At 34.9% G+C, this 25,974-nt stretch overlaps 1 long non-coding RNA gene across 2 annotated transcripts in view; it reads right to left on the minus strand.

The window, feature by feature from the left end:
- LOC116420629 overlaps positions 1-25,974 on the minus strand; it is a 143,296-nt gene that overhangs the window by 101,798 nt on the left and 15,524 nt on the right. Inside the window, exon 1 of one of the 2 annotated variants that reach the window (XR_004231006.1) lies at positions 3,406-3,445. The exons of the other annotated variant lie outside the window; for it this stretch is intronic. This is a non-coding gene — a long non-coding RNA (uncharacterized LOC116420629). Of the gene's footprint in view, positions 1-3,405; positions 3,446-25,974 lie in introns of those variants that run through there. 2 annotated transcript variants of the gene reach the window in all.

A 25,974-nucleotide genomic window follows, 5' to 3' on the forward strand; every position in this document is an offset into this window, starting at 1 on the left:
CAGTGGCATTGGAGGGCCTGAGAGGAAGCATAAATCCCCTTGGCTGTCACTGACATTGAGAGTGTTGACAACCTGACATACCAGTGGTCTCCCCACCCTGCCTTCTGTGCTGGAGAGTGGCCTGACTGCCTTGCACTTACAGGTCCGATAGGTAATAATTCTAGAGGGCCATTTCAGCTGCAAAGCCATTGCTCAGCTTCCCCACAGAACTTGAGACATTTCTGATCATATCAGCAATTCAGTTCACAACAGCTGCCGTCCTTTCTTTGTGCAATTTGTGGATGGAGAAGGGGAGGATAGTCTAACAGTGGTAGGTTTGTTGCTAGCCTCTTGAGCTGAACCCTCAAAATGGGAAAATCAGCATCTCAGGTTCTCCTTACACAGACATCAGGCCCAGGACCAATGAGACTCTGCCCACCCCTGAATGCACTCCACCCCTTGTAGGGTGAGGGAAAACAATAAAATCAAGATTAGGATATTCTGGTTGCAACCCAATCCTCACGATCTCTGGCTATTTGATACCAGGCTGTCAGATATTGCTATAACCCTTCCAGGCCCATCTGTACCTGACATCTTTATAGGATTAGGGGGGAGGTTTAGTAGGGGTAGTGCAGTAATTTAAAACCAGGCCTCCTAGAGCTGTGTTTATGAATGCAAGCAGATGTGTGCTTATCATTCCCATACTTAAAATCACACTCCTAGAGCCCTTGAACTTAGACCATATTCCCTGAGAATTACACACTCAGTCGCTCAACTGCATAAGACTTCCTTATTTAACTTGTCTCGACTATAAAAGGGCAGGATGTTGACTGCATGGGAAAAGACTGCTCTTGCCAGCTCAGTCATATGGTTGCCCTCTTTGATCTCATCCCACCAGACGGTGTTACTTTGTAGACTGAATATCTATCTGTCTATCTATATATGTATTTTAATCTGGTATAAGTGGAGGTTTCTACTTCATTACAGATTTCCTGTCCTTTACTTATCTTTATTAATTATGAAATCCCTTGGGAAGAATGAAAAATCATACGAAATGCCAGGAAAAAAGATCAGAGCACATCATTTCCAAACCCCACGGAGTTCTGAGGTGGAACAGAGATGCACCACTGACTCAGGGGTCAATCTGGTTCATTTTTGATATTACCATATATAGGCGTCTTCCCCCACCCTTCTTCATGTGTTACTCTCACTAGGTCTGACAAAGATCAGTTCTATTACACAACCTGTAACCATGGTAAATATCTTTTTTGTAGGCCTCAAAAAATGATGCAGTGTGATTCTGAGAGTCCCCCTAAACTTCTAACTTCCTACTACAATTCCTTCTCCTCAACACATTCTAAGTCCTTAACTATCCATCCTTATTCCCACCCCACCTGATACTAACTCTTTGCTTCTATTCCCCTCAATCCTCTCTATCCTTCCTTCCCTTCCCCCTTTCTATCCTTCTTTCCCTTCCCTTCTCTCCTTCCCTGCCTCCCTCCCCTTCTCTCTCTCCCTCTCTTTCTCTGTCTTTGTCTCTCAACTTGTTTGCAGAATCATTTCCACTAACTAGTGAAAATGCTTATTCCAAACTCGTTTGAATTTTCACCTGGCCAATAAGAATAAATTTCTAGATACGGAATTTCTAGCACCAGGAACTTGGTAGAAGTGGCATCCTGAGGATAGGGGAATGATTTGGTAGAGAACCTTTAAATCATGCCATATGGAAAGTAATTTCTGGGCCCATGCTTAAGCCATCTTTGTTTTGGACTTCTTTTTTTTCCTTCCTTTTATGAATTTGCAGTGAGCATTTGTCCTGGACTCCCTTCATATTATATATGAGGAAACCAAAGGTCGAAGAAGTTCAATGACTTATGAAGAGTTAGCCACAAAGCTAGGACCTGGGGCCAAGACTTTAGGCCACTGGCCCAGGCCTTTTTCCACCACCCCATTGGGCTGCCTCAGGATGTAACTATAAACAAAGAAAGTGGTGTTGACTCATATCCACAGGAAAACTCTTCCCATCTTAAGGAATAATTTTTTTGGAAAGACTTTGTGACCATTATGAAAGAAGGTCCCTGAAAGCACATGCACAAATGGTTCAGTAAGGATGATGTTGACTGTAAAGTCAGACCTGGCAGAATATTACTGATTATCTTCAGCAGATATGTGAAAGACCAGATGGTGGGCAAACATTTTTGTGCCAAAATTTTTGGTGTCTCCAAAATTAAGGAAAAACTGAAAAAAAGATTAATGTTTAGGGTTGTTTTTTAGATCTGTACAAGTTTAAATATATTAAATGTAACTATGAGCAAAAAAAAATTCTTGCTCACATTACTAACAAATAATTAACAAAGTATCTCTAGTTCTTTAAAGATGCCAGAATAAAATTTTACATATATACATATGTGTGTGTATATGTATATTTACACCTATGTGTGTATATGTATGTATATCCACTTTTACCACAAAAAGTAGTGTTGTTTTTTTTCTACCCACAGAAATAACATTGCTTCAAAATTTAAAGACCACGCAGTCTCAAGCAGAGGTTGAAATGTAGAGGAAATATATAAGGAAACACATTCCTAGAATGTCTAGTCCCACTAGGAAGGCAATCATTAGCAAATGCCTTAGCAGATCTGCTGTCAGGACTCTCAGTATAAATCATTTCACAGTGTTTTGAAACAACGCTTACCATTTATCTTTCCACTCTTAAAAATTATGTAAACAAAAACTCATCATCATCATAGAACAGGAAATTTTTTAACAGATAGTATTACCTCAGCAGCACATCAACCAGAACCAAGAAAAGTACAAATAGATAAGAACCATTTTTAAAATTCCAAATATCACAGTACCCATATAGTAATGGACTGAACATCACAGGCTGGGTCAAAGTAATTAAATGTTGATCACAACTCCCTATTTACTAAAGGGAAGAGGGGCTGTGATCTGTAACACTTGAAAAAGTCCTCATGAGGATAAAATCCCTCAAAATATTAAAGTTGATCAAATGAAAGACAAGTTTGATATTAACAAAATATCAAGTTCTTGATTGGTGTAAAGCACACAACATTTTGCAGAGGAAATAATGTCCCAGTTTTGTTAACAATACCTGCTATATAATCAGCAATGGCAAAACTGAGCTATTAATCAGTCAATAATCATGTAGTTATATGATACTTTGTAGAAGATTCTAGGGTTACAAATAACATACCAGAAGGATATTTCCAGAAAAGGAACATCCCCTATCCTTAAGAAGTTTATATTTTATCAGGTAGAAACAAGAAGCATATAGAAAAGTAAATACCAAATATATATATGTATATATATATATATATATATATATATATATGAATGAATTTAAATAGCATTTATATTTACTATATGAAAAAGAGCAGCTATGTGGGACAGTGGATAGAGTACCTTATTTGAATTGATATCAGAAAGATGAATTCAAATCCAGCTTTAAACACTAGCTGTATGATCCCAGCCAAATCATTTAATCCTGTTTGTCTCAGTTTCCTTATCTGTAAAATGAGTTAGAGAAGAAAATAGCAAATTACTCCACTACCTTTGACAAGAAAACCTCAAACGGGGTCACAAAGAGTCAGATGTGACTGAAATGACTGAACAATAACAACACTTGCAAAAATCTATGCTAACGATAAGGAATGCAAATAGAAAAATGAGACATTCCCAAGGAGTGGCCACTTGGACTTAGCAACAAGACAAATAGTAATGCATCTTCTTGAGTACCACTTCTATTCATTAAACTATATCAGGTTTTGGTTTTGGTTTTTTTTTGGGGGGGAGGGTCAAACCATTTGACCATGCCTAGGAAAACTTGATGTGAAAAACGTTCTTTTCTGATTCTTCCAAGGGTGTTGTGAGGCTTAATTTAGACAATGAATATAAATCATTTTTGAAACCTTAAAATTATATAGATGCCAGTTATGTTTTCTTATTATTATTATTTTACAATCACAAGACCTCCAATTTGAGTATGACTTCATTACCTGAGACTTTTATTCTATTCTTTCTGAGTTCAAGCAATGTTTATAGAACAATACAGGGGTATTTAACAAACTGGACCTTTCTTTGTACAAACACTTTTAAGTTTCATTTTCATCATTAATGTTTTCTTAAGTCTAGATGATCAACAAAACAATAAATCAATCCCTGATGTATAATGATTACAGATTTCTGTAATATTTAATACTTAACAATTGGTTCTCTCAGGCTTCAGAACACCCCTGGGCTCTTCTGTCCTTGAGGTAGCAAAGACAGTGAGTTCTATAGCACCCAGAAAAACAATTAGCTCATCTCATCTCCATAAGAGTTTTTTGCTTGGAAAATTACCTGAAGAAGTGCTGATTTTCTGAGGGGGAATGGGAGGGCAGTAGAAGAGTTGTAGAAAGGAAGTATTCTCCATGTATGGGGTACAATCTGCAGGCACTGAGCCCCCATATGGAATGATGTGTATGAGGAGAAGCATATAGAACCGCTGGTCTGGAACAAGAGTGTAGAAGGGGAATAATGGGTGAGCAGTCTGGAAATTTAGGTTGAAGCTAAAATTATAAAGAACTTTAAATGTCACATAGAGTAATCTGTATTTTATCCTACAGGCAATCCTAGAGCAGCCTCCTGGACACTAGTGTTGTTTTTATTGAATAGGTGAATGACATGGTCAGATTTAAGATTTAGGAATATCATTTTTTTTTTCCAGCTCTGGAGAAGGTAAGACGAGAGTGGGAGGTTATTTGGGAGACTTTCTCAGCAACAGATGATGCCAATTGTATCACTCTGGGTTAAGAGTCACCTAGTGAATATCCTTGTCAAGCTTACTGTACAAAGTTATTGGGTCACTGAAAGATAAATGATAATCATACATCATAAATAGAAAATGTTATTTCTGATTCACTATTGAATTTCTACTAGTAGAAATCCAGATTCTCTGTGATTTCCCGATACTTAGAGGGGCAGAAAATGAGCTGGGGATTTAACCTGTAAACAATTCATGTTGAAGTCAGAAATCCATGAAGACCATATAGTCAGGGGATTTTTAAAAATCACAAATAAATTGGTTTGAATTAAAAAACAGGTCTGGGACCTGAAGGTATCTGCCAGAGGCAAAGTCAGGAAAATGGAGGGAAGGAGAGCAGAATCTTAGGCTTTTGAGCTGAGGCCTATAAAAATGACATTTTATAGGTGTGCATATAAACCCCATCTCATCCCTCTGCAAATGAAGGAAAGATGGGTGCCATGATCTTCTCCTTCAGTATCCTTGTAAAATGACTCCTATTTGAGCCTCATAAGCTGTATCCATCCACAAATACAGCCTCCATATTGGAGATTTTCTAGAAGAGGATGTATGACCACTGAAAGGGGATGTTGTTGTGGGGGTCTCTATTTAGTTGCTAGTTGGGCTAAGTGATTTTTAAGGCCCTTCCAATTCTAGGATTCTAGGCATCAGACCTGGAATCTTGACCTCAATACTATCCTACTCTAATTGAGTTACACTCCTGGAGACTCATATCTATGGAATCACAAAATGTTATGATTACTGTAGAAGACTATTCAATAGAATGTTGCCTTTTACAGAGTGAAGAAACTAGGCTGAGAAACTTAAATGCATTTTCAAGGTCATATAATGATATGACACTATTTGTCCACACTTTTAGTCCAATTCAATAAAATAAAAAAGTGATGAAGTCCTTAATATATTCAAGGTATTGTGGATATATTACATAACAATATCTGTCATTAAACAACTTACGTTTTGCTTTCATCAAATATTTAAATTCATGAACTTCTATTGTTAAAATTTTTCCAAACATGTAAATTACTTCCCGGTTTTGAATTGAATACTTTTAAATAATGAAGTTACATTACCAAACGTTTTTACTTTTTTTTGTTTTGTTTTGTTTTGCTGTTGTTTCCCCACCACACAAACCCTCAGAGAAGAGGGTAGAAAAGCAATATTCCTTTTTAAAGTAACTTTAATATAAATTGGAATCATCTAATGATATCTAAATTATTTAAATATTTAAAAGCTATTTTTCAATGTGGTAAAATATAATTGTTTTGCCTTTCTCAGTTAAGATTATTAGTTCAGTTGTTTACAGGGGTGATACTCTGTCATACAGCTCACAAACACTCATATATGACCATGTGGAACACATGTGAAAACTAAGATAACAGACAGCCAGGCATTGGGTGAAATGGTGACTGTTGTGGATTAGTTATGCGTGTTCCGTCTACAGCAACAGACAGGTGCTACACCAGTTGAGTCCCTTGGAAGCACAGCAGTCCTGTATACCCACTGTAACAGCTTCTGAAACACTCCCAGCTAAACAGCCAAGGTCAAGTGGAAATAACCATACATTCTTTCCACAGGTGTTGGCCTTCCAAAAGGAATGCTGAATTTGAGCTCCATCTCTGTATTCAAAATATTGCTTTTTCCTTGAATTGACAGTATTTGTAATTTCATACACATGGAATATATAATTATACTCTTTGAACACATATATTTTCATGACTATTCAATGTCTGATTCTAAAAAAATTGAAAAAACCTTGTGTTTCATAATATTAATTATGGAAAAGGGAAAGCTGGAAAATAAAGCGTATTTTTTTTCTTCCTAGAAAAGCAATGTCTTCTTTAGACAATTATGACCATGCCTGGAGTGGCCTGCTATCCAAAAAGCTTCATTGGTTGTCCTTTATAGTTTTACCACAATGCTAACACAGCATTATACTTCAAAAGCACCACAGGCCACCATAGAAAGAGAAGAATTGTTATTATATTCTTATACACCTTAGCATCTCAAAAAAAAAATCACTAACAAAAGTGGTTTGACTATTTCATGAGAAAGAAACAAATATCTGCTCAATATTCCAAGATAAAGATAGGGAAAAAAAATCTATTACTCAAAGGCAGAGTGATTAAAAGAACTTTCAATGATTAGTGAAAATAAAAAATTACATTCTAAAATGTTCACAGTTCATTTTTCTGTCTCCTAATCTTTTACTCAATTTATTAAGTGATGAGATTACAAAGAATTGAAATTTTAAAATACGAATACTTTAAAATTAATTTTCATGAACATTCATGCATCTACCAACACAATTTTTCTGGGAGAAATATAACAAGTAAAGCAATTTAGAAGAGAAGAAATGTAAAGTGAAGGATAAATTCAAACCATTTACATGAGAAATTCAGGCATCTGGGGTTTTCAAATAAGTCCATTTTTCCCCACAATTAAATTTGCAGTGTTATCAATACAATCAGTTTATTTTAAGATTGTCTACCCAATATATAAATTTCCCTTTGTGCTGGAAATTCCTTTATCTGATAAGATAGCTTTTGTTTAAACTGCTATTTTCAGGATTTGCTTTGGGGTTTTTGAATACACACAGTGAAGTAACTTGAGATTTCCTACCCTGCTTTAAAATGTGTTTCTTCTGTCTGTTTGTATTTAGTAATTTCCTGTCAAATAACCTCACCATAATTAACTTTCCTTGCTCCAACCTACGTTTTTTCCTATTCCTACTTCCTGAGGATGGTAATAAAATGCTGATTACATTCGGCTGTTATCTGCCCTTTCTTCCTCTCCATCCCCCCTCTCACTCCCTTTGTCAAAGTCAGCACTAGGGTTTTGACTCTTCATGGAAGCTAAGAGGCTTGTAGCAGAAAGGAAGCAAATCAGACTGCAGGAATCCAGATTCATCAGAGTTTATTGGGTCAAGCTGTAGCTGGGCAGGAGCCAGACAATTAGGTGGTGCTGTTCCCTTGGCAGGGACCTGTCAGTTTCTTCCCAACTAAGTAAAATCCTCAGAGCCCACCCCACCACTCCCACCACAGAGAGACAGACAGACAGACAGACACAGCAAACTCTTCTCTTTCCTTTCAAGGTGTTGAGAGAGTTAGGAAGAAGAACATGGGGAGGAGGCTGAGGAATAGAACTAGACAATGTGCTCTTTTCTGAAGTTCTGTTTAAAACCTTAATGAGGGTAATTTGACTGGGAACTGTGTTTCATGTAATCAAACATAATAGTACATGTTCATTTTTTGTAATTACATTGCCTTTTGTCTTATCAATTGAAACCTGCATGGAAGTTGCACATATAATATCTCCAGTTTCTTAATCTTTTACATCATACATATGTGAGCAACACAATGACATGTAACATTATTTAGATTCCATAATAAAAACAGTTTTGGTGTAGAGGATAAAACACTTCATTTGAAGTCAGGAACTAGGTTAAAATCCTATCTCTGAAACTCACTAATGGCTTAGCATGAACAAGTCACTTAATTCTTCTGAGCCAAAGTTTTCTCATCTGTGAATTGAGATCAATGATATTTACAGGGCCTATCTCACGGAATATTATGATGATCAAAAGAGTTAATGGATAAGAAGCATGTCTAACCTTTGAAGTGTTATATACAAATCAGTTATTCTTCAGTGTAGTCAAAATTTTTAGTTAACTTAATGAAGATTCACTCCAACTAGCAAACTGGTTATTATCATCACCTATTTTTCACCTGAAGTTCAGAAAAATGATAGAAAGTAATGAAGCAGAATTGGAGAATAATTCAAAGTTTTATCCATTAGGCATAAAGAATTCCGAATAAATAATATATTCCATCCCAAAGAGGAATCTGTTAGAAAATAATACAAGAAAATCTAGCACCAAATAGTCCATTCTTGAGCATTCATTAGAGTCCATAACTTATGGGAGGGAGATGTCTTCTTCTTGCTATTCCTAAACTCCGAGAAATTCCCATTCTAGATTGGAACTTGACCTATTCAAGGCAGATAAACCTTGTGAACTGAATATAATTCAGCATATTCACTAATCTAAGATCTATACTGAATGTGGAGGAAAAAATATAAAAAAAAGAAGTACCTGCACTTGAGGAGCTTACAATCTCATTAGTAAGATAAGATTTAAAATTAAACATTTTAAACAAACACACTCTAACACAAGTCAGAATACACTCAAATGATTAAAATATATGAAAATGACAAGATGGTCTACAGGCATTCAGGAAGAGAAGAAATCAGCATAGGCAAGGAGCAGGTGAACTTAAATTAGGTATTAAAGGATGGTTGGATTTAAATAGAAAGAGGACAACATTATAAGATATCAGAATAAATAAATTTACTTATTTATATTATATGTAATATAATACATTATTTATCATTATATTATTATACTATTATATTATATTATTAGCTTTTTTCCAGCTATTTACTAGCTATGTAAATCTAGCCAAGTCTCAAAATCTTTCAGACTCAGTTTCTTTATCTGTAAAATGAGGATATTTGATTCAATTTCCTCCAAAGTCCCTTCTAGATCTAAATGAATGACCTCATAATTGACTATTAATAATTATTATTATCATAACAATAATAATAACAAAAGGACCCACATTTATATGGCATCTTAAGATTTATAAACTTCTTCACATGTGTTATTTCATTTGATCTTCATAATATACGTGAAATTATTTACAGATGGAGAACCTGAGGCTGAGAGAAATTTAGTGACTACTCAAGAGTCACACAGTTATTGAGTAACTACAATATTAATATCTATGGAAAATAATAGGAAGAAATTCAGGTTGAACAAGGAAGCACCAATTTAAAGAAGACTTACATTTTGAAAAAAAGCCTGCAAATGACAGGGAATCAGCAAACTACCTATTTAGAAACAGAACAGAAACTGCAGAGATATATTAGAGTAACAGCAAGAAAAAGAACTTCAATCAATCATTAAACATTTATTAAGTGCCTACTATGTGTCAAGCACTATATGAGAGAAACTGTGATTGCTGGATCCATGAGATATGCACTAGCTATGATGCAATCCTTTATCACCTTTATGTGAGTTTTTTGGAGAGTGTTCATTCCCTACTAATGAAAGTTACTGTTAAATAAATCCAACTTGCTAACAACTTAGATAAAAGTTTTTTGGGGGAAAAATGGCTAAACTGAAAATCTGTGATTATCCATACTATCAACATATATAATACACACACACACACACACACACACACATATATATATATATATATATATACGATAGATGTATTCATGCATATATATGTATATACATGCTTATGTGCAAGTTATTCCTATTTTATGGATGTGACAAGTGGTGCTCCCTAGGACCAAAACCACATTGAAATGGTTAAGACTAGTAACTTAACTGTTACTTAAGCAAACAGAGATAAATATATACAATTTGATACTACCTATCTGGAAGAGTAAATGACATAGTTTAGTATAGGTCTTGATTGGGAATCAGTAAACCTGTGCTCTAACCTTGGTACAAACATTAATTGTGGATGCAGATAAGTAATTTATCTGCTCTGGGCCTCAGTTACCTTCTCTCCAAAATGAGAGCAAGAAAGTAAAGTGAGGAGAACCAAGAGAACCCTGTACACAGCAACAGCAAGATTATATGATGCTGAATTCTAGGCATGTGGCTCTTTCCAACTGTAAGGTGATTCAGGACAGTTCCAATGGTCTTGTGATGGAGAGAGCCATCTGCACTCATAGAGGGGACTGTGAAGACACAGTGTGGATCACAACACAGTATTTTCACTCTTTTTGTTGTTGTTTGCTTGCATTTTGTTTTCTTTCTCATTTTTTTTTTCTTTTTGATTTGATTTTTCTTGTGCAGGATGATAAATTTGGAAATATGTAGAGAAGTTTATGTTTATGTTTAAATAAACAATATATGTTTAACATTATTTGTTGTCTAGGGGAGGGGATGTAGGGAAGGGAGAGAAAAAATTTTGGAACACAATGTTTTGCAAGGGTGAATGTTGAAAATTATCTATGCATATGCTTTAATTAAAAAAAAAAAAAAGCACACATTACACCCAAATAAAAATGAGAGTAAAAGCTGGACTCTTTAAAATCTTTAAAGTTCATTTCAGCTCTAACATTCTATAATTCTAAGTCTATGACTGGAATTAGAGAGGAATCTTGCCACTATGTTGGAAAAAAGAGTATGAAATATAAGCAAGCACAAATAAATAAATAATGAGAAACAACAGTAGAGAAATTTTCTACCCAGTTGAGGGGAAAAAAGGAGTAGTAGAAAATTGAGAGAAAACAAAGAGAACTTACTGGATTCTGTTTCCCAAATTCCTGTAATGTATTTTGTATAAACATTCATCTTGTTTCTTATAATGGAATGTAAGTTCCTTGAGAGTAGAGACTGTTTTGTTGTTCTTTATATTCACAATGTTTGGCTATTATTTGGCACATAGCAAGCGCTGACTTATAGCTAAGTGGCATAGTGAATAAAGTTTTGGACTTGGAGTCTGGATGTTCTTAATTCAAATCATACCTCAAATGCTTATTAGCTGTGCAACCCTAGGGATCTCACTTAACCTCTATCTGGTTCAGTTTTGTCTTTAAAATGGAGATAATAATAACTCCTATTTTATGATGATAAAATGACAGTATTTGAAAGTATTTTATAAGCCTTAAAGAATTAAATGCTATTATTATTTCTTCTACTGTTTTCTTTCTTTTTTTTTTTAATAGCTTTTTATTTACAAGTTATATGTATGGGTAATTTTACAGCATTGACAATTGCCAAACCTTTTCTTTCAATTTTTCCCCTCCTTCCCCTCACCCCCTCCCCTAGATGGCAGGATGACCAATACATGCTAAATATATTAGAGTATAAATTAAATACAAAATAAGTATACATGACCAAACCGTTATTTTGCAGTACAAAAAGAATCGAACTCCAAAATATTGTACTACTGTTTTCTTTTAAAAATATGCATTTGGTTAATTTGCTTACCTACTCTTTTAGTGACTTTAACTTTAAAAGTTAACTTTAAGGTTTTCCTATTTAGTATAGGAACCATTCTACAACATCTCTCACCGAAACAGGTCATGAACACTTTCAGGATGTGAAACTCTATTGTGATTATATCATGTCAATTGTACCCGACTCTTTGTGGCTCCATTTGGAGTTTTCTTGGCAAACATATTGGAGTTGTTTGCCATTTCCTTCTCAAGCGCCTTTTATAGATGAGGAACTGAGGCAAACAGGGTTAAGTAAATTGCTTAGAATCATATAACTAGTAAGTGTCTGAGGCCACATTTGAACTCAAGAAGATGAGTCTTCTGACTCCAGGCCTAGCACTCTATCCAATGAACCACCAAACTGCCCTGACCGAAGTTTACTATGTGACTATTTGAAATATGTCTCCTTCTAACTTCTAGACACTTGTTCTTAACATTTGTACCCTCTGGTAGTATACATAAGCATATAGTATGTACTAGGGAGATCTTGTCAAAAGAAAATTCAAATAAATTTGAGGTATCTAAGATATGGCACAAATTTAAATGTAAATAATATAGGTTACGGGACAAAAGATCCTATCAATATTCTGTTGTATTTTAAGGAAGTTTATTTCATGCATAAAGCATATATCAAAATATTCCATGATTCAGTTTTATATCCGGAATAAGTCATTTCTACTCCAGCTCTATTTTCTTAAGCAGGGAATATCTGGCCTCTGGTCTACCTCTTGCCTTTGGATTAATTTCATCTGGTCTATGGAACAAGAAATGATCTCATTTATCCATATGGTTTAAAAATGCAACATGCTCTCAAAATATTTAGTAGTAATATCCCAAAAGGGAGAGAAATGGGCAATGTGATCTGAGATAGGCAATGTGGTTGTGATCTGGAATGTGAACTGAAGCAAGTAGAAGATTTGTAGTAAACAGTAAGGAACTCATCACTGCATTTAACATTATTACTAACAAAGTCTAGGAGGATCAACACATGCTTTACTGAGCTTCTTCTGTGTTAAAGAGATAGTAGTAAATGCTACTGAAGATATGAAAAATCATCAAATACATTCTCTGCCCTCAAAGAGGTTTCAGTTGGGGAGAAGAGACATAAACATGTAGGAAGGAAAGAAGATTCAGAAAATGGAGCTCGTAGGAAAGGACATAATTGAAGAATAAATATGAACTAGGTTAGGGCTTTCTTGAAGCCACAGAATCTAAAGTAGCAATTAGAGCAATGGTCAAGAAGCTCTAGACCCATGAGTTGCATGTTGATTGGCCAAGCATAAAAGTAGATTCATTTTTTTCAAAGATTTAAGATTATGAGTCACCCTGCTAGCTTTGGGGCTAATAGAGAAAGGGCACACACACACACACACACACACACACACACACACACACAACAGCTTTGACTTTTCAATTGCCCAAATGAATTCAGTGTCTAATCTGAATGAACAATATAAGCTATTTACATATGTGTTTTATTTCAAATCTTCACACTGGTAATATCAAGATTGCACTCTAGATGGCTGATGATAATGTGCTAATAATCAGGTATGAAGAGCTGGTGAAAGACTGAGAAGGATTGGCAAGGCCAAAATCCCAAAGTCACAAAGAAGAATGTCCTTGTGTTCCTCTGGGCAATCTCAGTGGAACTGAGTAGTTATCAAGTCAGAGAAGTTTCTATTTGAAATTATCTGGGAGCTTGAGGGTATCTGGGCTCATCATCCTGAGCAAATAAAATGACCAAAAATTTACATGTGCAAAGCTGAGTGTTTAGTAATATAAAAAATACAAATTAATATATAAAACATAATATCTACCCTCAAGCTATTTACAATCTAATCATGAAGATAAGGCATAAACATATAAAAAGTTAATAACTTCATAATATTGAAATGAGAGTTCAAAAAGGCAAAAGAAGCAAAGGTACAAGGTAATATTATATCTTCTGCCTAATTTAAAATAGGTTGTTAAATCTGTCAATAAAAAAGTCGTGGTCTTCCAACATTCTACCCTCTTCGTTCTGATATTCCATCCTATTTCTAGAAATGTTTTTCATTTAACAGCCTAACATTTAATAATCCTGAATGGCAGAGAAAACAGCAAAACTTTTATCTTTAAACCACTTTTTGTATAATAACATTTTTTGTTTGTTAGCTTCTTTCTTGAGTTCTGAGTTTATCCATTAAGATAATGATAACAGGCAGCATGGTCACAGGGATAAAAGACAGAATTGGCATATGGGAGAAATGACTGGACCAGACTTGAATTTATCTGTCTTTACATTTTTTTATACCACAAAAAAAAGATCCCAAAATTTGAGTTCTAATGCCCTTAAAGTTGCTCCTATCAGCTTTCCTTCCTGTTAAAATAAAATTGACTTCTCTCTCACAATGAAACTATTAAATCTGGAAACTTTTGTCCTACTCTGCATGACCAATAAGCACTGACACAGTTTCTTTATGGTTCCACAGCTTTATAATTATCTTGTAACATAATTTATTATCATCATCTGTTATATTCCCCCTGACCCAAAGCAGCAGGTCAAATGTGTTTTTAAATTTCACTTTACTTAATGTTTAAGAGATACTTTTGGGCCTTTAAAAAAAGAAATCTTGGATTCCAATGGAATTCTATAATTCCATAAGGTATTTTTCACTTGGGATTAGGCTTTAGGGATTTGTTTTGTTTTAAATTACTGGGTTGTTGTTTATTTTGTTATTGTTGTTTAAAATGTAAGGTTACATTGGGAAATTATTTGTGAACTTAACACCTTTTTTTACTCTTCTCCAAATTATACCTTTATCTTCATCCTGTAGCATTGGTCCCCAAGAACAAACAAGAATCAAGCCAAAAAATAAACAGTACAAATATTATTACCTATAAGTAGAAATTTTCAGTATTTCAAGAAGTTTCCCAAAATATCAAGAATCTATGATAAGGGAGGCAGTACAGTATAGTAAAAAGAATAGTGGGTTTGGAGTCAGAGGTTCAAATCCCAATTTTACCCCGTAGTTACCTCTGTGACCTCTAAGAAACCACACAATCTCTAGACCTCAATTTTCTCAACTGAAAAAAAAATGCAGAGATTGAACTAAATGTCTTTCAAGATTCCTTCTAGCTCCAAATCTATAACCCCGTGAGTTCATCAGTGTAAATGTTCCCTCAAGATACACAACTACAACCACACTATAATTTAGTATATGGATTTTTGAGAATTGTACTTAAATTGTATCCCTGTGACCAAGCTGCTAATGAACTTATTTGAACATAGGTAGGCAAGTCCTTGGACAAAGTCTGATGAGATATTCTTTATACATCTCATTCCATGACAAACTAAGGAATGTTAGTAAGATTTTGCTTAAGATGCAGAACATATTAAATTTATTTTATCTTAACCCAAGGGCATCTCTTGATTAGGGACTGAGATATTAATATCTCTGCCCTCCCTCCCAACTTCATGTCCACTTTTGTAATTTGGTTGCTCAGAAGTGCTAGAGGGAGATCCCTGTGGGTCTACATTCCTAACACTATAGCTCATGCACTCCCAATGATTTTCTTTCCAATAATGATCAGTCAGTAGATACAATTAGCTTTCTGCAAAGGCATTTATTAAGTCTGGATAGTAAAGTTTCAGTTTCAGTCATTTTTCAGTCATGACCTCATTTGGAGTTTTCTTGGCAAAGATACTGGAGTGGTTTGCCATTTCTTTCTTCAGATCACTTTATCAATGAGGAAAATACAGTCAAATGACTTGCTCAGGGTCTAGTGCCTAGTAATTGTCTGAGGCCAGATTTGAACTCAGGAAGATGTGTCCTGATTTCAAGCCCAGCATTTTATCCACTATGTCACCTAACAGTCCCAATAATGACAACAGTTCATATTTATGTAGGATTTGCTATGTGCTAAGTATTGTGTTAAGTATTTTATTCTTTCGATTACATCCCAAAGAGATGATAAGGTATTATACCTTAATTATACATTAAACTTCCATCATTAATGATTCCATTCTTTGATTTATATCAACTGGATGGCTGGGGGGATATGGAAAATAACTATCTTCTCCCTCCCTTACAGAAAAATAAAAATCCTAGAACTTCAGTATTAAAGGACTCAGAGCTCATAAGAATTTTAATTTAGCACTTTAATCAAGACTTAGAGACATCATGTCTTAAAGGGGATTTTTTTGTTCTAATTTAACACCATATTTGTATTATTTTACAAACATTCTATACCATAATAAGTTCTATCCCATAATAAGTCACAATATACACAATGTGGTGGAAAGAGACTAGAATGTTGTGACCTGACCATATAACTCTATGATCTGGATACAAATTCCAGGTCTTAAGAGGTATGATCCTTTATTTGTTATTTAATCTCACTGAATTTTACCATTCTCATCTGGAAAATGGAGCCAATGGCACTTATGTTATTGATTTCAAATGTTTCTCTTTAAGAAACCATTTTATAAACAACAAAGGCCCATATGAAGGTAAGTTATTACTTACCTAATAAACTCTATGAGAGCATAGAACATATTTTATCTGTACATCTCTTTCAGCATCAAGCAAAGTGCTTTGTGTATAAGAGCCCCTTAAATGTCTGCTGGATTCAAGGCAAACATAATTAAACTTTGGTTCTGAAACTTCAAAAATTTACAGAAAAAGAAAAGCTTGTCCTCGGTCATTATAAAATCCAATAGCTACACAATCGAGTTTCAAACTAAATCTGTGATGCCCTTTCAAATTTGTGGGTGGGACATATGGGGTTGGAATTTCAGAATTATGAATGCTTCTTAACCAGCTTCTGAATATGTTAACCATTACAGACAGGATTCACATGGAACCTGCTTTCAAAGGGTGGGTTACACCCAATTTTAAATGAATGTGTCCATTGAAGAACATAAGAATCACATGGCAAAAGAAGAAAATGCCCCTAATAGAAACCAGGATAGCTCACCCACACAAAACTAGATCACAACTGCTTTCATAAAAGAAAACTATAGGACGGCCCAGTGGTGGGAGCAATCCATCACTCAGAAGCAATACAAAAGGGAAAGACCAAAGTGCATGGGAAGCCCCTACTTAATGCAGCTTGTCTAGCTCTCAAAACTCAGAGATTAAGCAATGCTATTCTGCTCAGCTTCCCAGCCTTAACAAAAGTGTTTGACCAGTAACCTCCTCAGCCAGGTAAAATAGCAACTGGGAACTTTTCCCACCTTACCTCACTCATATCCAGTTGTAAATAAGAGGGTTTAGTATTCTGTGAGGTCTGACATTATCTTGGTTCAAATCTCTAAAAATACAGAAATATGAACGTCTCTTGTCTGGTTGGGCCTGTCTTTCTGTGACTAAGAAGCTGCTTCTGGGGGCCTACTGGATTTCACCTAAGGGCTTCTCAGAGAGTTCTATAATAAAGATGATTGAAATGCATACTGTGTCAACAGACACTTCCTTTGAGGGGGGTAAGCAGGAGGACAATACTTCACTCATCAGAAACAACCAGACATAGCTATAAGGTATGCAAAGCAAGCCAAGGTGCCTTTGTTCTGTGTTTCCAAAGGGGGGGGGGTTACTTAGTTCCCAGTTTCTGTGAAAAGTAGAAGTTCCAGCATTCAGCAACACCCAAAATGATGTCATATCGACTATTCCCTTCAGGTCAAATACAGTTTGACAGGGAGCATGGGGATTAATACAAGCATGACTTAGTAAACTGAATTCTTTGCCCTCACCCATCTTATATCCTTGTTAAATACTCCACAGAAAAAGTACTTCAACATCTTCAATGAGGGAATCTCTTTTTATACTAATTTGTTTTCCTTTTAAAAAAAATAAAATATCAGGTTAATGGTCAGTCAATCATGTTTACTTCATAAGCATCTATGAAATGTCACATACGTGTCAAGTACTAGGTTTATAATATTTATACAGATAAAAATGAAAGGGCTCCTACCCTCAAGAAGCTTACATTCTATTAAGTGGAAACAACATATATACCCAGATAAATAAATGTCAACCATATTTAAAAAGCAAATGCAAAGGGGGCAATTGGAACTGGAAGAGAGAAATTAGGGTTCCCAACATAAAGGAAGTGACATGAACTGAACTTTAAAGAAGCCACAGTTTTCAGAGAGTGCAATTTGGGAGGACATTTGTGTAAAACATGGAGATGAAAGAAGGACAGTCTGATTGGAACTAAAATTCATAATTAGAAGGAAGATATAAGAAGTCTGAAAATGGTAGACTAAAGTCAGACTTAAAGGAGTTTTAATGCCAGAGAAGATTGTATTTGTTTCTAGAAGCAATAGGAAGCTATTGAAATCTCTTGAGCAAGAGATTTCAAAGTGATATGGCCATAATTATGCCTTAGGAATACTGATTTGGTCTATGCCTAGTTGGAAAATTGATAAAGGGAGAATTTGATCTGAAGGAGGGATAAGTGAAAGAAAAGCCTGAAAACAGAGAGACTAATTAGGAGGCTATAGCCATTGCCCAGGCAAAAGACAAAAAACCAAATTAGACTCTGTTGAATGGAAAGGAAACATATTGGGGACCTAAAAAAGAAAATTGGCAGTTGGCAACTGATTGCCTAAGTTGTGGCTGGGGGAGAGGGGCTGGTAAAGAAAAAGGAAAATATCAAGGATGATTTCAAAGTTGCTAACACAAATATGGCAAAAGTTCATCAGTCATCTTCTTTTCTTTCTGTTTTTTCCATTGAACTCTTGAAAATTATGTAGAAAAATAGAAAAGCACCTCCTCTCCCCTAGTAAAATCAGTTAGAGATTTAAGGTAACAAAATTACATGCAAGATTTATCATCCAGAGAAAGGAACTAGGTAATAAATAAGGAAAAGCAGTAGCATTTTTTAACAAACTTCTGGAAGCCCTTAAACCTAATTCTATAAAAACACTTATGCATTAAAAGTTTTAGAGTTCTTCTTTACCTTGGACTCCACAGTTTGCAGATATATTGGTTATTTTATCTTTCTGCTCCTGTTATACATATATGCACACACATGCACACCCACACACTCCCCTCTAAGCTTCTTCAAGAACAGGAAGAGGTCAAGGTTTTCTATGTAAAATTCCTAAGGCTGACAGTGGTTACAGACTTGGCAAAGGGAGAGAATTCATAACATCTTTTAATCTTTCACTGGAAGAAAGTTACTTGTGCCTACAAGAGTAGGAAAGAAGGAAAGAAGGAAGGAAGGAAGCTTCTTTTCTCTGTTATCATTCAATAATAAATAAGCATGACTTTTCAACAGAAAAGTTGGGAACTTTTTGGCCTTAGCAAAAAGAGGAAAAAATCCTAACAGGAAAGGTATAATTTCTGAGATTACTTTGCCAATTCCTGTATGTAATCATATTTACATTAAGTGAATTCCTGGGATTTTCACGGACATTAATGAACAATTAGTACCTCGTGTCCAATAATTTGTTTCAATTCAACATTTATTGAGTACCTACAATAAGACGGGCATTTTTGCTTAGGCAATGAGAATGTGAAAATAAAAAATAAACAGTCCTTGCCCAAAAAGCCTATTCTATTCAATATTCTATCGAAGGAATATGGCATATAAACAATAGAATGTATACTCCCTGAGGTAAGAACTATTATATTCTAAAGGGATATAGCATGTATATAGCCAAGTGTATATGTGGATGTGTGTGTATATTCACATGTATATGTATGTATATTATATATATATATATATATATGCATAATATACTATGATAAATAAAACTATATGTGATGTGTTACATATTACAATATAACATCACATTTATGTATACACAATATCCTCTGAATAGAATATAAATTCTTCTAAAGCAAGCACTGTTTAGTTCTTTAGTTCTATGTGTACATGCATGTGTATATGCATATATATGTATGTGTGTGTATTGTGCTTGTATACACAAATACATATATTACTGACTTGCTCAAAGTCATACAAGTAGCTAGTATTAAAAGTATGATCTGAACCCAGATACTCTTCCTTGCAGTCAATGCTACTTCATTATGAATTTTTATTATTGATTACTTGATTAATTATCATTAAATCATTCCTTTGAATATAAGAAATTCCATTCATTATATTCAATATGAGTCTTACAGAGACTTTCTCACAGTGAAGGAAGGAAGGAAGGAAGGAAGTGAGAGAGGGAGAGAAGGAAGGGAGAGAAGGAAGGAAGGGAGAAAGGAAGGGAGAAAGGAAGGGAGGAAGGGAGAGAGGAAGTGAGCAGGGAGAGAGGGAATGAGCAGGGAGAGAAAGAGGTAGGGCAAAAAGGAAGCAAGGAGAGAAGAAAGGAGGGAGGGAAGAAGGAAAGGAGGGAAGGAAGAAGGAAATGAAGGAAGGAGGTAGGGAAGGAGGAAAAGAGGGAGGGAAGAAGGAAAAGGAGGGAAGGAGGGAGAGAAGGAAGAAAGGAAAAAAGTAAGGATGAAAAAACTTGAATTATACCTCAAAAGAGGTAAAAATTGACAACCAGTTTAATTCATTTTAGTAAAGGGCTTTTACTATGTGCCTAAGCAGAACCAATAACCTTTGAATATTAGGTCAGATAACATATATTTATCCTAGCAAAAAGAACTTTTAAAATGTGATTCGGGTTTTGTTTGGGGAGAGAGAGAAGAGGAAAAGAAAAAAGATCAGGAAATTTTTTTCTTTTTGTTAATTTTCTTAATAAATTAACAATGAGATTCAATAAGTGTTTCTCAGAGAATCAGAAAGCTGGGCAAGATAATTATAATGCCTAGTTGATATATGGGTCCCAAATGACAAAAATGGGTTGGAACCCCCCAGCAAAGCATTCCAGACTTTCTGGCCCCTGAAAAGAATTCCTTTTAATCACTCCCCTTACATGACTTGGTTGGAACAAATGAGCCTTCCAATTCTGATAGGGCAGGGCAGGGTTAGAGAAGACCCTACATTCTTCTGGGAAGCATTCAAACAGAGATGACCTTGGAAAAGAAACTCAGTCTTCAGCAGGAGGGTGAAATTAGGGTAGAGAAGTAGACCTGGACGTCATCTGAAGAAAGAATGCCATTTTTTGACAAGTTTCTTCTAAAAGGAATATGGATGTTAAAGTCCAACAACCTCTAGACTTTTCTGGTCCTGTTACTTTGAGCAAAGGAGTATTGAATTAGCTCAGAAGAAACAAGAGATAAGGAAAATTAGAGAAGTCACCCCAAAGGTTCATAGGGTCGATTTGTTTCCAATTTTTGGTAGAGCCTTCTGAGTTCCTCTTGGTCTGCTCAGCCACAGTTGGACATACTGAACTTGACTCTAACTTAGTGAGATCATTTTGGTCCTCTTCAAGAACAAAGGACAACAACCTAATCAGCCTTGACTTGACAAATTCTGGCTTCATCTTAACAAACCTAAATCTGTACTCTTCTTCACTCATCTTCATTCTCAGTACATGTTTGTGGGGAGGTTGGAGGAAGAAGACAAGAAGGAAGCAAAAAGACTACTTTTTTAAAGTCCATATTGATGTTTTATTTAGTTCAAACACATTCAAAGTAGATCATAGTATATGCTATTTATGTAGCATATTCTACTTGTTGTTGAGTCGTTTTTCAGTCATGCCCTGCTCTTCATGACCCCATTGGGGGTTTTCTTGGCAAAGAGACTGGTCACTTGGCTTGTCATTTCCTTCTCTTGCTCATTTTACAGCAAACTGCATTTACAGCATTTTACAGAAACTGAGGCAAACAAAGTTAAGTGACTTTCCTGAGGTCAACAAAATTAGTCAACAAAATCTGAGGCCAATATGAACTCAAGAAGATGAGTCTTCCTGACTACTATTTACTGCACTATCCAGCCACCTATGCATCTAAGAGAAAACTTATAATATAGGTGAGCAAGCAGTGACACATGCCTCAGGTACCTCACAAGATGCAGCCCGAGGCTCCTGAGTGCTTATCTTTTTATAGCTACAAGCCCAAAGAGTATTATTGCTCTTGCAAAACTGGCTGAATGGTGCTTTTAGAAAGCATACACATAATACCTTAATAAGACCTGTATTTAGAAAGTCTTTCATCTGAGAAATTCAAAGCACTTTACAAGCAAAAATTCAGTCATTCCAACTCTCTTGGGAGGTAAATAGCTGGCCAAGGTCATTATTCATTTCTCATTGATGGAGAAACTGAGGGAGAAGGTGATTATCCAAAGAACCTTTCTAAATATTGCTTTTATTTTGAAGTGACCTTCAAAGATCTGTGATAGCATACCACTAATTACAGGTAAAAGGAAATCTTTACATTATCAGTTTTATTTCCACAGATTTAATCTGAACTCAGAATTAAAACATGTACCATAGAAATCTATAACTTGCTACTGCTTTGCCACCAACAGGGCTGTCAATCATCCCGAGTCAGCTGATGTCAGCCCCAAAGGGTTATCATTAAATGTGAGGTACTATTTGCTCACAAAATGTAAATGCCACCACACCACATTTGAAAATGGTGCAAAAATCGGCTTTTTTCATACCTTCAGCAGGCAGCATTTACAGAAGAGATTAGTGCATTCTTTCTAGATCTAATCAAGTCACACAGAACATGTTTGTGAAAGGAGATGAGCCATAAGGACATGGAAAGCTCAACAACAACAACCACAAAAACACAAGAATTAAACAGCTCAACAGGATGAGAATAAAAGGGATGATACCACGAAGCCGACTTTAGTTAGATGCCAAAAAGCAGTACAGACAGTATGTGCTGTGAGTCCAAAAGAGAGAGTTTACTGGAGGCTGGAATTAGCCCAGAGAAAAACTTGAGCTAAGTAGATTTGAATAGATTTAGTTATCTTTCCTTACGAGCATGCTATTTCCCAGGGGCAGCTATGAGGCACAGGAGATAGAGTGCTGGGGCTTGAGTCAGGAAACTTTATCAGCCTGAATTCAAATTTGACCTTGGGCACTTAGAAGCTGTGACTTTGGGTAAGTCACCCCACCCTGTTTGCCTCAGTTTCCTCATCTATAAAATGAGCTAGAGAAGAAATGGCAAACTAGTCCGGTCTATTTGCCAAGAAAATCCTAAATGGGGTCATGAAAAATCAGACACAACTGAAAAATAATTAAACAACAATAAAACAGGGCTTACTTTTTGGTTGACATACTAGTGTATATTTGACTAATAACAGATTGTGTGATCTCAACCTGGGATATAGGCCAAAAGTTTCATCACTTCAGATCTGCTTAATTATCAGATCTGGAAAGTGTTTCTACTCACTTTCTCTTCTGGAAAGGTGTGCTTTAGGGGGGGTTAAGAGAAGGTGGTATGGTAAAGGTAGATTAGTAAAACAATTATAACAGAACAGACCAAAAAGAAACTAGAAAAACTGCTCACTCCCTTAGCTTCCCACATAATAGTCTGATTCTTTTTCTCACAATCTTAACTGGAAGTTCTACAATTATGCCCACTCCTGAGAAGTACCTTAATGGGTTGCACACTACATAATGTCATCTCAAGTGGAAACATAAGGAAAATGAAGAGAGCAACATTCAGGATTTCAAGCTCACTTTATCCTCCAGGTTCTAAATTTCATACCACTGTTGTTTTCCCAAAACAATCTAGTCAAAATCAGATCAAAACCTACAAACAAATAATTAAACTCTTCCCTGCCACTCGTTCCCAAGGCAAAACTCTCTGCACTCTTTCCCTTCTTCCCTCGCTTCTCCTCCTCCTCCTCAGCACACCAATACACATCCAAACATTTCTCCAAAACATTAAAATGAATTCTGGGTAAAAAAGTACAATCTATTCCTTTCCCCAGGAGGAATGACGAACTGTCTTTCCACCTAACCCACAGTAGTTACACTACTGAATTTAAAAAAAAAAAAGAAAAACAAAGAAAGGTAGGATGAGCAGCATGTTTGGGTTACCATCTGCAGCTTGCTGATCTATTTCCCCAGGAATACACTCTTCTTCCAAAATTCACTATTTCTCTCAAGGGATCTTTTCAGGGTCCTAAGTTCTCAAGCTTTTCATTATCTCTAACTCTTCATTCAATTACAACTACATTCTTCAGAGTTAACAATTATTTCTATTATTGCTAAATTTGATGTGATTTTCAAAATTTTCAACCCACTCCAGCTCTAACATTTTTAGATATTACTAAATACTCCCTGATCCTATAGACTTAGTTATTCACTCCCCTCTGTATTGCTGAAAATACAGAAGCCTACTACCTATAAAAACTCACTAACATACATAGAAACAGGATTTTAAAATTTTGAATCTATCTGCTGAAAGAGAAAAATATAATCCCTTGTAAGTCATTTGTGAGAACAGTTGATTGACGTCAGAAGAGATAACAATTTGCTGAATAACTTTTGTCAAAAACCTTTGTTTAATTGGTAGATAGGACTGATAAAATATGAAATTTCTTTTTTAGCTATAATAGTCACAAAACAAATATCAAAATAAATTGTACCCATTATATAAAAAAACCTTCAAACAGTTGTACCACAAAATATTAAACCAGGATTTTTTTTAACTCAAGCATATTACTCTGACTAGAAATAACATTGTTGATAATAATATTTTAGTGAACAATGATTTATTTTGTCTTAATTTCTATTCTTGAATAAGTTTTGCAATGTACATAATTAATATAACAGTACCTGGTTATAATTCATACATAAATATACATATATTCATGATGTATGTTCAGATTTTTTACTTATACTGTTACATGATTAAACAGTTTGGAAATCACTGTTTTAGAAAGCAATTTGCATTTATTGAGTAAATATAAAGTTCTTTCTTCACAATTCTATGAAACAAGTTGTACTATCTATATTTGTATATCTACACATGAGGAAACAATATTCTAAATAGTTAAAGTTTTGCCTATGGTTATATAGTTACTAAATGCTAGCACTAGCATTTTTTAAAAAGTTTTATTGATTTTTTTTAAAGCACATGCATTTACAATTTACTTCTACTTTCTGATGTTTTTTTTTATAACAGAATAAAATAGTTAAGTAAAACTAATAATAGAGACATCATCTGTAAGGGCATTCAACATTTCATGTAATACACCCATCCTCTATTTTTTAAAATAAATTTTTATTGATATTGTCAGTTTTTTACATCACTATGTATAATACTTGTGGACCTCTTACCTCCACAAAGGGGTAGGTGGAAGGTATCTACTCATATCTCTTCATTTGAGTCATATTTGATCTTAATATTATAATTAATCATTTTTTTTTTGTTTGTGGTTGTTTTCTTTTCCATTTACATCATTGTAGTTACTGTGTATATTGTTTTCTTGGATCTCCAAGAAACTTTGCATTAGCTTATGTGATCTTTCCATGCTTTCTGTATTTATCACATATCATTTCTAAGAGCAATATCTGATTACATTGGCATACAATAATTTGTTTAGAAACTCCCCAATAAATAAACATCAGCTTTCTTTCCAAGTCTTTGCTATCATAAAAAGAACTATTGTAAAATTAAGTTACATGAGGTTTTCCTCATATTAAAAATCTACTTGGGAAGATAAATGGGGAGTCTTTGATTCAAATTCCAAATTGCTTTGCAAAATGTTTGTACCATTCACAGATTCACCAACAATGTATTAGTATGCTTATACTTACACCCTCTCCAAAACTGACTTTGAGGCTTTATGTCATCTGATAGTTTTCAGGGTATAAAGTAAAATCTCAGCATTGTTTTGATTTGCTTTTCTCTAATTATTAGTGACTTGGAACATTCTTTCATGTAATTGTGAACACTTTTGAATTCTTCTTTTGAAAAATGTTAGTTCATATTCTTCGATAACTTATCTTTAGGAGAATTACTTTCTCTGTGTGTGTGTGTGTATATATGTATACACACGTACACAAATAAACACCAATACAATATAACATGTCTGCATACACATATATCTTATCCTTGGCATATTTTGTCTGTGAAAAAGGCCTTCAGTTTTCTATAACCAGTTATTTTATCTTTGTAATTGCCTGTATTTTTTGTTTACTTAAGAAGACATCTTTCAGCCATAACTGTTAGACATTCCTGATCATTTTCTCTTAATTTTTTATAGTACAAGATCTGACATTAAGATCACATATTCTCTTTTGAATATTTTGTGGAATATGGGATAAAATATTATTCTAAACAATTTTTGCCAGAATGATT

This window comes from Sarcophilus harrisii, chromosome 1, assembly GCF_902635505.1.
Source record: "Sarcophilus harrisii chromosome 1, mSarHar1.11, whole genome shotgun sequence".
Lineage (NCBI taxonomy): Eukaryota > Metazoa > Chordata > Mammalia > Dasyuromorphia > Dasyuridae > Sarcophilus > Sarcophilus harrisii.